At 36.5% G+C, this 14,881-nt stretch overlaps 1 protein-coding gene across 3 annotated transcripts in view; it reads right to left on the bottom strand.

Annotated features, from left to right (window-relative positions):
* RNF180 (ring finger protein 180) overlaps nucleotides 1–14,881 on the bottom strand; it is an 84,817-nt gene that overhangs the window by 52,814 nt on the left and 17,122 nt on the right. Inside the window, exon 5 of one of the 3 annotated variants that reach the window (XR_007169200.2) lies at nucleotides 10,496–10,569. The exons of the other annotated variants lie outside the window; for them this stretch is intronic. The gene's annotated coding sequence lies outside the window, so the exon portion shown is untranslated. The remainder of the gene's footprint in view (nucleotides 1–10,495; nucleotides 10,570–14,881) is intronic. 3 annotated transcript variants of the gene reach the window in all.

The following is a 14,881-nucleotide window of genomic DNA, read 5'->3' as shown; positions in this document are numbered from 1 at the left end:
TGACACAATTTTCTTGCTTTGTATTTCAAAAGGACAATCTTGTAGAAGAGTGAAAGGCACGCACACTAACTCGAAGCAGATGCTAGTGTTTCATTTTTCTTCTTACAGATGATTACCCTTTTAGAGCACAAATACCACAATTTAGTGCTTTACTTGTTGTATCAAAGGAGATTTGAGATCAAGATCCTGAACATTTTAATGGAAAATAACCCTGAACTATTGGTTTCACAAAATGTGTAGCTGTACACATTATAATTGCTTGAATGGCAATTTAATATAATTCCTTGTAATAGAGCTGCAATTCTTTTGAAAATCCAAAGGCTAACATGATCCTTAAATTAACTATAACCTAACATTTCTGTTAAAATTGCAACAATTTTTTGAAGGCATCAAGATATTCTGGTCAAAAATCCAGGAAGAGTCTTCAGAGAACACAATAATTACCCCTGTTCTCCCAGGTTTGAGCATGACCTGTTTTAACCTCAGTTTTCAGTACAGCAAGAGAAATGTACTTTACCAACAGAAATTGCTTTTCTAGACAACTGCTGTAAACTGTGAATCTGTTTTAACCACCTTGAAAAGGGTTCATTATTTTTCAGTTAATTAAAGTTTTGTATGTATCTACTTATCCCAAAAAACTGCATCAGAACAATTCACCTCACAATCTCAACTCCGTTACCCAAACCAGAGCTCCTAACTACTTCTGATTTTTATGACAGTTTTCAGACAACTATCCTTTGTCAAGCAGGCATTTTGAGTTTCAGATTATGCTCTGTTTTCGAGCATACTGATTTATTCAGACTTAACATTAAATATTCATTAATATCTTTAAAACATGGATAACAGCTCTGTAAAAGCATATATCACCTTTTATAACAAAATCAATTAAGAATTATTTTACCTGCCAAATGAAACTCAATTAATAATTCAGACTGCTCCATAATACCACAATCAATACAAGCTTTTAACTCAACTTAGAAAAATACTTTATAAGACTATGATCTGTTATACTGGAGATGATCTGTGGTTTGTAACAGGCATATACATGTATATGTATATACATACACATACATTTAACATGTAAAATTTTTGCAATTAGGAAAGATGGTCATGTAAGGAAACAAGAATTACCCACATGCCTTGCAAAGCAAACATGTAACTACTCTATGAAATTTAACCTTTTGTAATATTCTAACACTGGAAACACCTAATGAAAAATCACTTGCCACTGTTTGCTGCCGTTGTTATATGGGCTAATCCTGCATTCTGCACTGGCAACCATCTGTTTCTGGAATGTCTGTCTGGATTGTGATTAATTGTCATCAGTGCAAAGACAACTGGCTCTTTGCACATTCATTTGTATCTAGCAGGTCTCATAGGACATATCGAGAATCACATGAAAGGTTATCTTAAGCTTTCAGGGCCAATTAGACATATGAGCAGTCTAACCACTTGCAGTCTAACCACTTTCATATAGTGTGAAGAAATAAAAATAGCATACCAGAAATGCTTCTGTGCAATGTTAACTCAAATACTTCTGCTCAATAGTCCCAGAAACAGGAAGGTATGATGAAGAAACATATGAAGAAGCTTAGATGTTTCCATCACATGCACTTTCTTGACAGTGCAAAGTCATGGCATCAACTTGTATGTAGCCCTCACTGCATTCATGCTAATTGTCCTGTGATACACGAAATGACAGTAAAGGAACTGAGGAACACTTGCAAAATTCAGCTTGCTCCTGAACAGTCTAAATTCTCCATACTAGAGAAAGTGACATGCTTAGTTTTGCATCAGATTCTATGAAAATCTGAAGACATGGGGAAGCTCTGACTGCCCCTAGCATACCTAACCCCATGTATTGTATCTCACAGCACCTGGTTTGTCAGTGTTTCTAGCTTGACCATAGGATGTCTTTTTTCACCCACAGGTCTATAAACACTATAAAACACTGCAACCTCCAGAAATTATCTAACCATTAATCACCACAGCACCTACTTCAGCCACAATAAATAAAGAAAAAACAATTTATTTCTAATGTTGTTAACTAAATTAATTTGGTCATGTGCTTCTTGATATGCTATGTTTTGCTGAGAATTTCATTTTATTTCTCCAATTTTCATTTTTTACTTCAGCTGATCTTCAGCCTTCTAGCTGAATCTTCCACTGAATCATTTCTGAAGGTAAACTGCATGCCCTTGAGGCAGGGATTATTGATTTTACCTACAATGAGAACTATCTAACAGTTCTAAAGTTCTCTGAAACAAATAAAGATGTTAGGATACTCTACCTCCTAAAGCCTTCGTTAGAAAATGATGCAAATCAATTCTACGGAAATGCTACACAACTAAATGGATGTTGTTTACTAACCAAATGATTTAGTATGAACTTAGCAATGTTAAAAGTAAATGGTATAGCAGTTCTTTGCAGTTCTTACACTCTTAGTCTCCGTAACTGTACATTTAGAATGACTGCACACTGTACACAGGTAAATTTCTACATTTAACTTCATTTCTATCCTTCCAGAATGCTGAGTCCTTTTTTTCCAATTTGTAAGTAGCAAATGCATGCTTATGTACCTCAAGAAGTAATGAATTTTGTGGGATACAAATCATCTGTGATGACAGCTAGCGTCTTTTCCAAAACACCACTATTGAAAAAAAGAATATGAAATAATTTTTATAGTCTTTGGAAGGAATATATAATGCAGTATGAAGAAGCTAAACTAAGCCAGGTCCTCCTTATGGAGAGAATTAATCAAGCACAAGAATTAGCCTTAATGTACTGGCAAACTTTTTACTTTCAATTGTGTAATTATTGGTATCCATATATTTGGCATCATTATAATTTGACATTATCGCTAGAGCAATATTCTGTGAAAACTATGCACTATTGAAATAAGTGCTGTATACTTTTTACTAATCTATCAACATATGTACTGCAGTGGATGATTTTTTTTTTTTTAAATGTGATATTCCTAAGAAAAAAAACAACAGCAGGAAAAACATTCTTACTGCTTCATATAATACAAGACTACAGCATGCTACTATGCAACATAATTAATGAGGCAGTGCAATAGCTGAAGTTACGCTAGTATTCCCAGAACACATTTGTACTTTCAGAGCATATATTTCTTTTTTTTGAGATTCTTTTATGAGATAAAAAATCTCCTAGAGATAAAACTAAAATGCCACTAACTGAATTCCAGTACAACATGGATGAACTTTTTTCTGTTATCAAATGACCAAAATATAACTCTTGTAATTTCAGGTCAGTTTTACAAATATTGGTAGCAAGTAGTTGATTGTAACTATGTTTATGATGTACTGTCTTATCCAGTCAGGCTATATGTAGCTATCAAAACTAATAAGGCCATGTTTTCATGTTATAGCTCAGCTGACCTACTGGCTACCATTTCTTTACCTCTAACCAGACAGTTCTACCTGTCCTCTTATGTTGGCTGTAGCTATCCACTGAATCCAGTGTGAGCTGACACTGCAGAAAGATCAACAAAGAACCACTCAGTTTTTGTTTTGTTTTCCACTCCGAACAGGGACGCTGTGGAATCAGATGAGATAAGAGAAGTAGACAGTTGTGTCCAGAATCATAGGGGGATTCCTTTTCACCCACTGCAACAACTAAGCACTAAGTTGCCAAATCACACTAGCATTTAAAATAAAGATAATTAGATACTGGAATATTTTGGTACTGGCATGTGGTTCTTTGTTTCTGTTTTGTACATAGAACTGTGCAAATTGCCCAGAAAATCATTCATAAAATTATGTGGCAATAGTATATCACTGACATGGTGATTCATATACCTTCCTTGCTGCTCATGCTTGGAAAAAGGAAAGCATGAAAAAAAACTGAAAAATTCTGGTTCAGTCACCAATCCAGTATGTCAATCTAGCAGTTCTGACAGGCTGGTGTTCTTAAAACAGACTAAACAAAGTCAATAGTAGGAGACCTGCAGAAAGGCATATGACTCAGTATTGTACAAGTGTCATACCTTTTGCTTTGTCTTGTGCCAAAAATCTAGCTCAGTTTGTAAGCTTGTCAAAGGGGCAATCCTATAAAGTACCAGGCACCTTGAACTGCTAGCAAGTTTCCAGCAGAACATGCCAGAGAAGCTGCATCTTGCATCAACAGGGTCTAAATCAGGAAACGTGAACTACTGGCATTGATAAAAAGTTAGAACATCAGCAAAAATTTTTGTTGAAATGATATTTCAACATTGTTGAAACGATATTTCAACAAACCACCATGTATGTTTCTCTGAATAAATTAGGCACCATATAATAATAAAAAATGTTCAACATTACTGCATTACACTGGATTAGAGGTACTTCTTTAATGAAACTCCTAAGATTATACGAAAATACAAAATATGTTCTTGGATACATGTTGGAAATTGCTGCAATTTGCTTTTTAACTATATGTCTTAACTCTTTCTTTAAAAGAGAAATGCAAAGGCAAATGAATAAAAGATGCTCTCCATTTTGTGTGTTCCACATCCTCATATCCTGCCCTCCTCTACCTCCCCAATTCTTTGCATCTTTCTTCAACATTCAAATTACAAGCATGAGTTGAGAGGCTTCATTTGTTTCCATTTTGCAGTAAGTTTGCAGATGACACCAAGTTGGGGGGAAGTGTAGATCTGCTGGAGGGTAGGAAGGCCCTGCAGAGGGACCTGGACTGGAAGGATCAATGGGCAGAGGCCAGTGGCATGAGTTTCAACATGGCTAAGTGCTGGGTCCTGCACTTTGGTTACAACAACCCAATGCAGCACTATAGGCTTGGGGCAGAGTGGCTGGAAAGCTGTGCAGAGGAAAGGGATCCGGGGATGCTGCCTGAACAGGAGCCGGCAGTGTGCCCAGGTGGCCAAGAAGGCCAATGGCATCCTGGCTCTCCCCTTGAGGGAATGGCCTCAAGTTGCACCAGGGGAGGTTTAGGTTGGAAATGAGGAGACATTTCTTCTCAGAAAGAGCAGTCAGGCATTGGAACAGGTTGCCCAGGGAGGTGGTGGAGTCACCGTCCCTGGGGGTGTTTAAGGAAAGGGTGGACGTGGTGCTTAGGGACGTGGTTTAGTGGGTGACATTGGTAGTAGGGTGATGGTTGGATCAGATCTTGAAGGTCTCTTCCAACCGTAATGATTCTATGACTCTATTTTCTATTTACATTTCACTTCTATGTGTCTATAGAAATATCCTATAGCATAATAGAAGCAGAGAAGACGTGCATTTGCACTTCAGCTCCACCACTTTTTGTTATGCTTCTCTCACCTTCAGTTACAGTCCTATCCAACACAGCACTAGCATGATGAGACAACTGAAGAAAAATACAAAACTTGTATTTTGCCTACTCTCTTAGACTAAACAGTTTCTCTCCTGGACTCAAGATGCATAGTTTGTCAGAGAAGTTCTCACTACACACCAGCCAACTGAGTTGTGCCTGCTGTGGGCCAGGTCTCTTTCCTTTCCATACAAAAAGGGTCCCTATAAATTAGTATCTGAGGCACACAGGAGTGCAGAAGGTCACATGAAATCTAGTTATGGGCCACTCCATAGCATGTTTAGTGCATATTCCATTTGGCTAGGAAAATACTGACGAACATTTCTTACACTGCCCATTCCCAAGTTTACCAAATGTTTTCTTCTATTGTGCTCAGAATCTCACTCTCTGCCTGATTTTCATGAGGGAACAGTTGAACTGGCAATAAATGACTGTAAAAAGCATATAGCATACAAAAATATAGCAAGTCTTTTCTCAAAAGACATGCACACCCGTATTTGAAAAGTGAAAAAGATTGATAGAAGATAAATAGGAAAAAAATGTTTTAGGGTGAAAATAAGCAAATGAAGATATGATGATGAGAAAATGCACATGAGAATTCATAAAAAGAACTGCAAAGATCCCAAACCTTTTGATTTGGTAACACGTGGAAGGGCAGAAGAGACAAAATGCTGTCAAGAGCCCAGGGAAAAGATTAGGTAGAGAAACTTGGGACAGATAAATGGATAATCTGAATCTCCATCTACCTGGAGCACTGGATTTGTAGAGATTCAAAATGCTGAGCAAAAGCTGCATTACAAGAAAGAGAAAAATGTGTCTTTGTAGCTGAAGGTGACGAAAAAGTGGTATAGATGAAGATAAACAGAGAACTCGTACAACATGCTGCTAGAGATCAAATCCAAGTAATACATTTCATTGCTATTGCCCAAGACAGGCTTAGAAGAGGTAAAGTCACAGACTCGTACAATAGCCTGACTTGGAAAGGACCCACAAGGATCACCGAGTCCGACTTCTGGCTCCACACAGGTATACCCCAAAATCAAACCAGATGTCTGAGAGCATTGTCCAAATGCTTCTGGAATTTCAGCAGGCTCAGTGTCGTGACCACTGACTGCCCTGGGGAGCCTGTCCCAGTGCCCGACCACCCCCTGGGTGCAGAACCTTTCCCTAACCCCCAGCCTGACCCTCCCCTGTCCCAGCTCCATGCCGTTCCCTCGGGTCCTGTCGCTGTCCCCAGAGAGCAGAGCTCAGCGCCTGCCCCTCCGCTCCCCTCGTGAGGGAGCTGCAGGCCGCCATGAGGCCTCCCCTCAGCCTGCTCTGCTCTGGGCTGAGCAAACCAAGTCATTTGGGAGAAAAAGTGAAGAACAACTGTGAACCTATCCATAGGAGCCTGTTTGAGCAATCACCTGCTACATCAGCTCTCCACTGAAAAGTGAGACTACATGCTATGCATAGGGTAGTGACAATACCATTACTCCCAGAGACCCCCATCATATTCTTTCCCCACAGTCACAGGTCACATATTGTACTTTCCAGCATACCTCTCTAAAATTCAGTTCTGCTCATATAATTGTATAAAAATAGTTTCAGTCAATGCTACATTTATATTTGAACTAAAGAGAAATAGGATATTTTTAGAACAAAAGACAGACATCTACGCAGTGGTTAATACCATCCTAAATACATATATATATTCCATAGATTAACAGATTTCAGTCTAGAAAGATTCATATAGTACTAATTCAAATGTATTATTTATATCCTCATAAAACAGCTTACTGTTAGAAACCAGATTGGTCTGTTGTGCTGGAAACAACAACATATTATCACAGTGACTACAGAAATGGTGTTCTGCTTTTCAGTTTAGTAGTTCCCTGTACAAGAGCTTTGATCATCCAGGAAAAACCTGTTTCTGTTCACTGTTTATTTTAATGCATAGAACCAATATTCACTTTGCTAGTACGACAAGATGAGAATTTCTTTTTATTGTAACAAAATTAACATTCTTACTTCGATCTTGATTTTGGACCCACCTCAAGGGGACCACTGCTTAATTAATGTGTCATTATACAGCCACGAGCAACTACCATGTCTGCCTGTATCTAATCTTCAAACAGTCTCTGTATATTTTCACACACCCTTGCTTTTCCTGTAATAAGCAAGACTGAACACTGAACCCTCCTAAAAGAGGAAAAAAAATAAAAATAAGAATTACATACAATTGCCAATATGCAATGCTACATTTTTTATTGCCTATTCCAGAAACCTACTTTTCCAACGTTAAGTAGACAAAACATATTGAGGAAATATGCCAAAATGAAGAATGTAAGTTTTGTTTCTATATGAACGATTGGCACACGGTTTTCACCTTTTTCCAGAATCTCAGGTCTAATATTATTTTCTAAACACCTTTTTATTTTGTTTTATTTATTTATTTTTTACAACAAACCTTCTGTTACTACCAACTGGAAAACATTCAGAATGCTCCAAAATCATTTATTTCTGCCAGATCTGGGAACCCAGTGAATGTAATACTCCACATTGCATGTTTTCTTTCACTGTTCAGTATTTTTTCTTCCCCCACCATGGCTGCAGTCATGCCCTTTTTAATATTTTAATGAGTGTTTTTTGCTCTGATCCTTATGAATTCAATAGCTCTCTGTGTCTTTTTTTTTTTTTTTTTCTTTACCAATGGATTGCTTTGTATGAAAATTAACAAGACAAGAATGATAGTGGAGTAAGTATGCAGTTGGAGTTTTGTTTCTTCAGTGAAACGCATTTCGGAGCCGCACTGTATTTTTAACTCTGCTCTTCCTGAGATATACTAATTTTAATCTGCAAATGGAAGTTGACATATTCTAAATTAGATCTACTCGGATCTACTTCTAATTTTACATTTTAAAAAAAGTACACAGAATTGTTTTTTATTTATTTAAAAAAAATATTTTTTCATCTTCTATACAGCTTTCACCAAATGATGAATTAGAAATTTTACATTTATGGAAGAGGTTAAATTAGAAAATCATCATTCTTCACCAGTTACTTCTTCATACTCTCTCTTAGCTAAGATCATATTTTAATGCAAAATTTGCTAATTATTTGCAATTTGCTTCAGAATCTATATTAGCACTGCACCATAGCAAAAAGTCTAAATCACGATCAAAACCCAAAATGGCTTTCAAAAGTTGGGCGAAGAATCAAATGGTTTATTTCTCTAAGTGTTCATAATGTCAAATACTTATTTGATTTTCCACACCTACAAAATTGGTTAGTAAAAGTATTGCAAGCTCTCCTCACCCTGTATGTAGAAGAAAATAAGATATACAAATTATGAAAATAAATTTACTTACAATTTTTCAACATTTTGAGCTACAAAAGATTAAGATTTGATTAATCCTCTGTCAAACTGCTGGATTTCTTTTTAAAGATTACGGGGAGGAAGCCTTCCTTAATGAGGATGAATTTGTTTCTTTCTGTCCAATAGTATTTTCAAAAATGTGAGATCATTACTAAATCAGAATGTTTCTGCTTTTCATGCCCACTGTATCTAAATGTTGTATTGTTGATTCTCCAGTAATCCAGTCTTTAGAAACAATATATCTAAACTCCTAATGATCAAAGGGAAGGTGAAACATTCAAAATTTAGAAAACTAAATTAAAAAAAACTAAATTTAGAAACTTCTTCAACTATAACCGTAGATGCCATCTTTCCTTACATTTATTTCTGAAATGCAGTTACCAAAAAAACATCTCTTGAGTACTATATATAACAATTAATTTCACTATTTTTTACTTTAATTCTTCTATTTCTTAATAAAATCACTGAGAGCTTATCAATTTCAGAAATGGTGAGGTTGTATTAAATCTTTTCTGCCCTATTCTACTTGCGTGATATCTTTGTGATGCTTAGAGTGACTTCTTGGTGCATGCCTACAGTTTTACCTAAAATAGTTGAAAAACTGTAGAAAAAAAAAACAGATAGCATTATTTTCTTCCAAATGGAGATATGAGAAAAACAACAACAACAAGAACAAAACAAACAAGCAAGCAAACAACCCACTTGGATGCTTGATAGCATAAAATTGAAGAGGGGTTTTGAATGAGAAAAATTCATCGATACCTTGACCACTATATAGCATGAAGGATTAGATCTTTTAAAAACAAGCAAACAAATAATAAGAAAAAACAAACAAACAAACATACAAAAACCCAACTGTATGGACATTTAATATTCCCAGATGTGAGGAACTTCTTTCCTGAAAAAAAATATTTCTGCATTTCTAGACTCAAGCTGTGCTCTCTACTTAAAATTTCTACTTAAAAATATAAGCCTCTATTTAATTTGCCTCCATTTATATGTATTCAGAGAGTTTAGTAACATGAAAACCAATTAGAAATACAAAACTGACTCAAATGCATACTCAGCAAGTCATTAGCAGAACAATTTTTAGAAGTGAAGGATTACAGGTCTAGGGCACAAAATTGTATAACAATTCATTCTTTTCCAATATAAAAACTAATCTTGAACTCTCTCCTTACTGTGCACGTGATGTGGTCCTTCTGGTAATCCACAGTAAATCTCATAAATATGAACGTACTCCTATATTCTTGTTCATACCACTGTTGAACTTTGATTTTTATCTGCCATGAGTCATCCTACTTAACTGCACAATTTAGTCTGCTTTTCACTCTGTGTAATAAAGATCCACGCTGGAATTATGGCATGCACCTAGCTGCACACCACTATGACTTACTTCCATGAAAGAGTCATTGTCATTTTTAGTCAAGGGAAAGCAAGTCTCATGAATTGTTATTATCCAAGTTGTCTGTGGGCTTCTAGAAAAACTAAAATAAGCAGCAGATACCCCCCCCTCCCCCCCCAAATGAGCATTTAACACAAAGCAGCTCAACTGTGGACTTGGCAGTGCTAGGTTAAAGGTCAGACTAGGTGATCTTACTGGTCTTTTCCAAACGAAATGATTCTATGAATCTATGATTTCTGCTATGCTGAGGTTACTCTGCAGCAATTGTATATTCTGAAAGTATCTTATAGACAAACAGATTAATCATATGTATTTCACTTAAAGGAAGGAAAATACAACACAGCTGACTACTTTGGCCTTCAGTAAAACAGTGTACCTACATTAAATTCTACTCTATAGATTCTAACTTCAAGATAATCATAAAAAAATAGAATACATACTGATACACTGAGACAACCTTCATGTGTTCTGTTTGTCCAGTAGCTCCATGAGTAATTTTACACAGAGAGCACAACTGCAATTTAAAGAAGGGAAGTTACAGATTTTGGCATGAATCCAACATTGTCAGTACCTCCTTGTTACTCTGGTTTATAATCTGTGACAGAATTAAACTCCTAATTACAAAAATCACCAGATAAGAGTTACAACCAAATCAAAAGCAAAGATAGACAAGCTTTGGCTCAGAAGCTACTCAGGTCTAAAATTTCCTAGCTAAATAAAGATACCGCCTCATGCTTAAAACCACGTAGCCCTGTAACACAGTATTGTCACTGCTAGAAACAGACCGTCAGCTTTGTACTTAACCTGCAAGGCCTCAGGGCTGAGGCTTGCTCTGCCTGAACTTTTCTTGACTTGGTTTAGCAGTTTCTCTATCTGACCAGGTATCTGCAGCCAATATGTTTCTTTACCTTTGCTATCTTTTTTATTTTTTTTGTTATCTTTGTACAGTGTAATCACAGCCATAACAAGCAGTTATTCCATAGAAAATGTGATATTTACAACTGTAATTTAATGTAGTGTAAAGAAATACAAGCCTGGTAAGATAGCAGAGACCTTGGGAAAGAGACACATGATGCAGTTGGGGTGCCCAGTAGTATGTTTTTTGGATGGATCAGTGTCATGGTTTTGGCTGGGACAGAGTTATCATCTTCGCGGAGATTCACACAATGCTGTGTTTTGGATTTTTGATGAAAATAGTGGTGATAACACACTGATGTTTTAGCTGTTGCAAAGCCGTGCTTGCACAGAGCTCAGGACGATTCAGCTCCTCATGCTGCCCTGCCAGCGAGGAGGCTGGGGGTGCCCCAGGAGCTGGGAGGGGACACAGCCAGGACAGCTGGCCCAGGATGGCCAGAGGGGTGTCCTACACCATGTGGTGCTGTGATCAGCAATAACAACTGGGGTAAAGAAGGCGAAAGGGAGGGACATTTGATGATGTTTGTGATGGTGTTTGTCTTCCCAATAAACTGTTACTTGTGATGAGCCCTGCTTTCCTCGAAGGGGCTGAACACCTGTTTTGCTTCGTCTGCATGTGTGGCTTACCTACGAAGCTGTCTGTATCTCAACGCATGAGTTCCTGCACTTTTACCTTTCTAATTCTCTCCCCCATTCCACCTGGGAAGAGTGAGAAAGCTGCTGTGTGGTACTCAACTGCCTGCTGGGGTGAATCCACAACAATCAGGATGATTTCCAAGAGGATACCACAGTTTTGAAGCTAGCTACATAGACTTCCTCTATGTAAAATGATTGTGAACAGAAACAAAATAAAACAGGAGGAACAACAAATTATATTTCTGCCTTTCATGTTTCAGAAAATTCATATGAGCTTTAGACCCTAATAAACAATGCAAATGTAACAAGATGTACACAAAAGAGAGTTTGTAATGTAAATCTTCTTAGCTATAGCAGCAATTACAAAAATGCTTATTAACACTGTCAATTCCTAGACCTAAGTACTTATTATTATACTCTACCAATATACCAGACAGCTAAAAATCCCCCACGAACACAAGCATGCACACATACATGCACACAAAACATAGGTATCCTCTCCAGGCTTTAAGAGCTTTCTCTTGCAGAGCAGTCAGAGGAAGCTTGGGTCCCTCTGCTGTTAGCAGGGTATCTCATCTCAGTCCTGCACCTACTCCACAGAGACAGCGTAAGTGCAAGGGCAAATGCAGGTAAGGAGCTCAAAGAACTGTTCCTATTTACAATTTGAGGCTTATATACTTCAGCTTCACTACAGTGCGCATTCTGCCACGACACAGCATTCATATTTTAGTTTACTTAAAGACGGAAGAACAACTTGACAGATAGTTATCATGCTACAAAATAAACTGGGCTTTGCATTTGCAAAGCAAGTCCAAAGTCTGAAAAGGTCTCTCAAACTGCTCTTCAGAAAGGCTTTAATTAAAGATAAAAATAAGTTATACAGTACCTTTAACAGAGAGAGCTTAGAAGAGATTTACTCCACATCACGATTTTGCTGTGTTGAACTGCCTCTTGAAAGAGCACTTAAATAAAACACTCCCCAGTGTCATTTATCAAAACTCTTTCACTTCATCCAATCAGACCTTTAAGCTTCTTTTTTTTTTTTTTTGGTGAGGTTTTACTGTCTGATTACTTTAACACAGATAATAAGTATGTTGGAAATCATAGTTACAATGAGTCCCATAGCTCATCTTCCCATTCTAGGCTGCACTATAATAATACGTATGTATTTTCAAAGAAGGGTTTCTGAGAGCCAAAGAAAAATGGAGACAAAAGGAACTTGCAAGAGAAGGGAGGATACCTATACTGGAAAAGCAGCAAGTAGTCTTTGGCAAAGTAGCATCACGTCCTGTGACACTGTCGGACTGTAGAGGGGATGTGATTTTGTGGTCCACATTCTTGTGGGAAGATATTTACAGTGATGGGAAGTGCAACTGCATTAGCCACACATGCTGACAGACAGTCTGAAAAGTATGGGTTTTTACGCTCTTTTTAATATTCCATGCCAAGGTCATAGACTTTCAGCACAAGTAAAGAAATCAATGCCCTTCAGGGAAACCAAACTGAAATAACTACCCCTCAAAACTACTATTTAAAGCTGATTATTTATTTCACATACCTCTTAAACATATTCTGAATGTGTAAATTTTATGCTTGCTGATTAGACATACCAGATTTAACAACTGTATTCATTTTTAAAGTTCAAGAAGAACATTTGAAAGTATACTTTTTCTTTCTTCAGCTACCACAAATTAGGAAAATTTGTACAACATTTTACTCTTGAAAGTAGCATCTGGAGAGACTGCATATGACATGACTGTGCAAATGCTCATATAAGCCAGGCTTTTGCATCCTTATTTCATTCAAGAAAAATAATATAGACCTGGAATTTTTAAAGCCATTTTAGGGATGCTGACATCTAATAATCTTTAAACTTAGTAGAAAATAGGCATTCAATATTAAGACATCCACGTCTTGGAAAGGTTCTTTATTCTCAGTATCAGTGAGGTATTTTACAAAATCAGATCTCCAAATATGACAAGGCCAATTAAAACCTCTCTTTAAATTAAACAAAAAACCTTCCCAAAGACAACAAAATAAAAAAATGTCCGGTATACTAAAAAGTCTTATGATATGTCCCCAGACGCAGCACATTCTCAAGTTGGTTCTTAAATTTAATTAAGAGACACAGCCTCTAGGTAACTATCTCTCGATCCTGAATTCAGTGCTCTGCCTTTATTCCGTACTATATTCTAAAGGTTCTACTGGCAGTATGTAGGAAAGAGCCCACAGCCACTCAAGGTCTGAGCATACTGGAACTGTAGGAGGTCAGTGGAATATTAAGGGTGAAAACCATTTATGTACAACAGACTAATGCAAGATTCATACATGAACCATTGGTATCCTATTTATTAAATGAAAACCAACAAAAACGGTTTAATACCTAAGCTAAGCATAGTCTGTTAAAACAAGATTGGGATTTCTGAATAAAGCATAAATATCAAATTAAACTTTACTGATACCAAATGCAAAACAACCACATAAAAAAATATGTATCTGTGAAATAAGGCTTTCTGCAGCTTTGCATGTCACTGCACTTCACAACGACATACCTTCCTAAAGTGGGAATGATTTCTGGATTAGATATTACTTCTCTGGTGAGAGTTAGTATGTTTGCTCTCTCTAGCCACACGGTATTTTATAGCAGGAATTGTATGAGGAGGAATTTTCTTTTAAAGGTATACATGTCATCAACCTTTCTAATTAATTTCTGAGCAAACTATAACTGTTATTCATGTAAAGATATACTCCCAGTCTCTGCCCCCCTCACCCTTCCAAATTTGCATGACCATCTATAGTCTTCAATTTTGTTTAATTCTGTTCTTCTTTAATGGAATGAAGAGGGAAAACATAGCTGTATAATTGAGCTGTATAAAAGCTTTATAAAAATATGTAAGTTTTTTTTCTAGATTAGTAGACAAAGTATTTAGCTACTAAAGCTATACTAAACAGCAACAATCAGTTCTTTACTCAAAGAAAAAAATTTGTTTTACAATAAATAGTAAATGCAAACATCTTTAAAAAAATATATATTTTTTTAATGCAAAGATAACCCCAAATCTCATTACTTAATAGCTAAGAAGTTCTGAAATGCTACTGTTTCTGATTTAAAAGATTTGTATATTTAGGCCTCCTTTAATCACATTGATTAAATTTTACCTTCCATTTCAGATTTGTTGTTACATCACAACAAAAAGGTCAACAGAAATGAGTTATGTATATCTACGAAGATCTGATTTTAATACAGCAAAAAAAAAAAAAAAGATTGGGTTGAA

This window comes from Anser cygnoides, chromosome Z, assembly GCF_040182565.1.
Source record: "Anser cygnoides isolate HZ-2024a breed goose chromosome Z, Taihu_goose_T2T_genome, whole genome shotgun sequence".
Lineage (NCBI taxonomy): Eukaryota > Metazoa > Chordata > Aves > Anseriformes > Anatidae > Anser > Anser cygnoides.
This window is presented reverse-complemented; position numbering and strand designations above follow the sequence as displayed.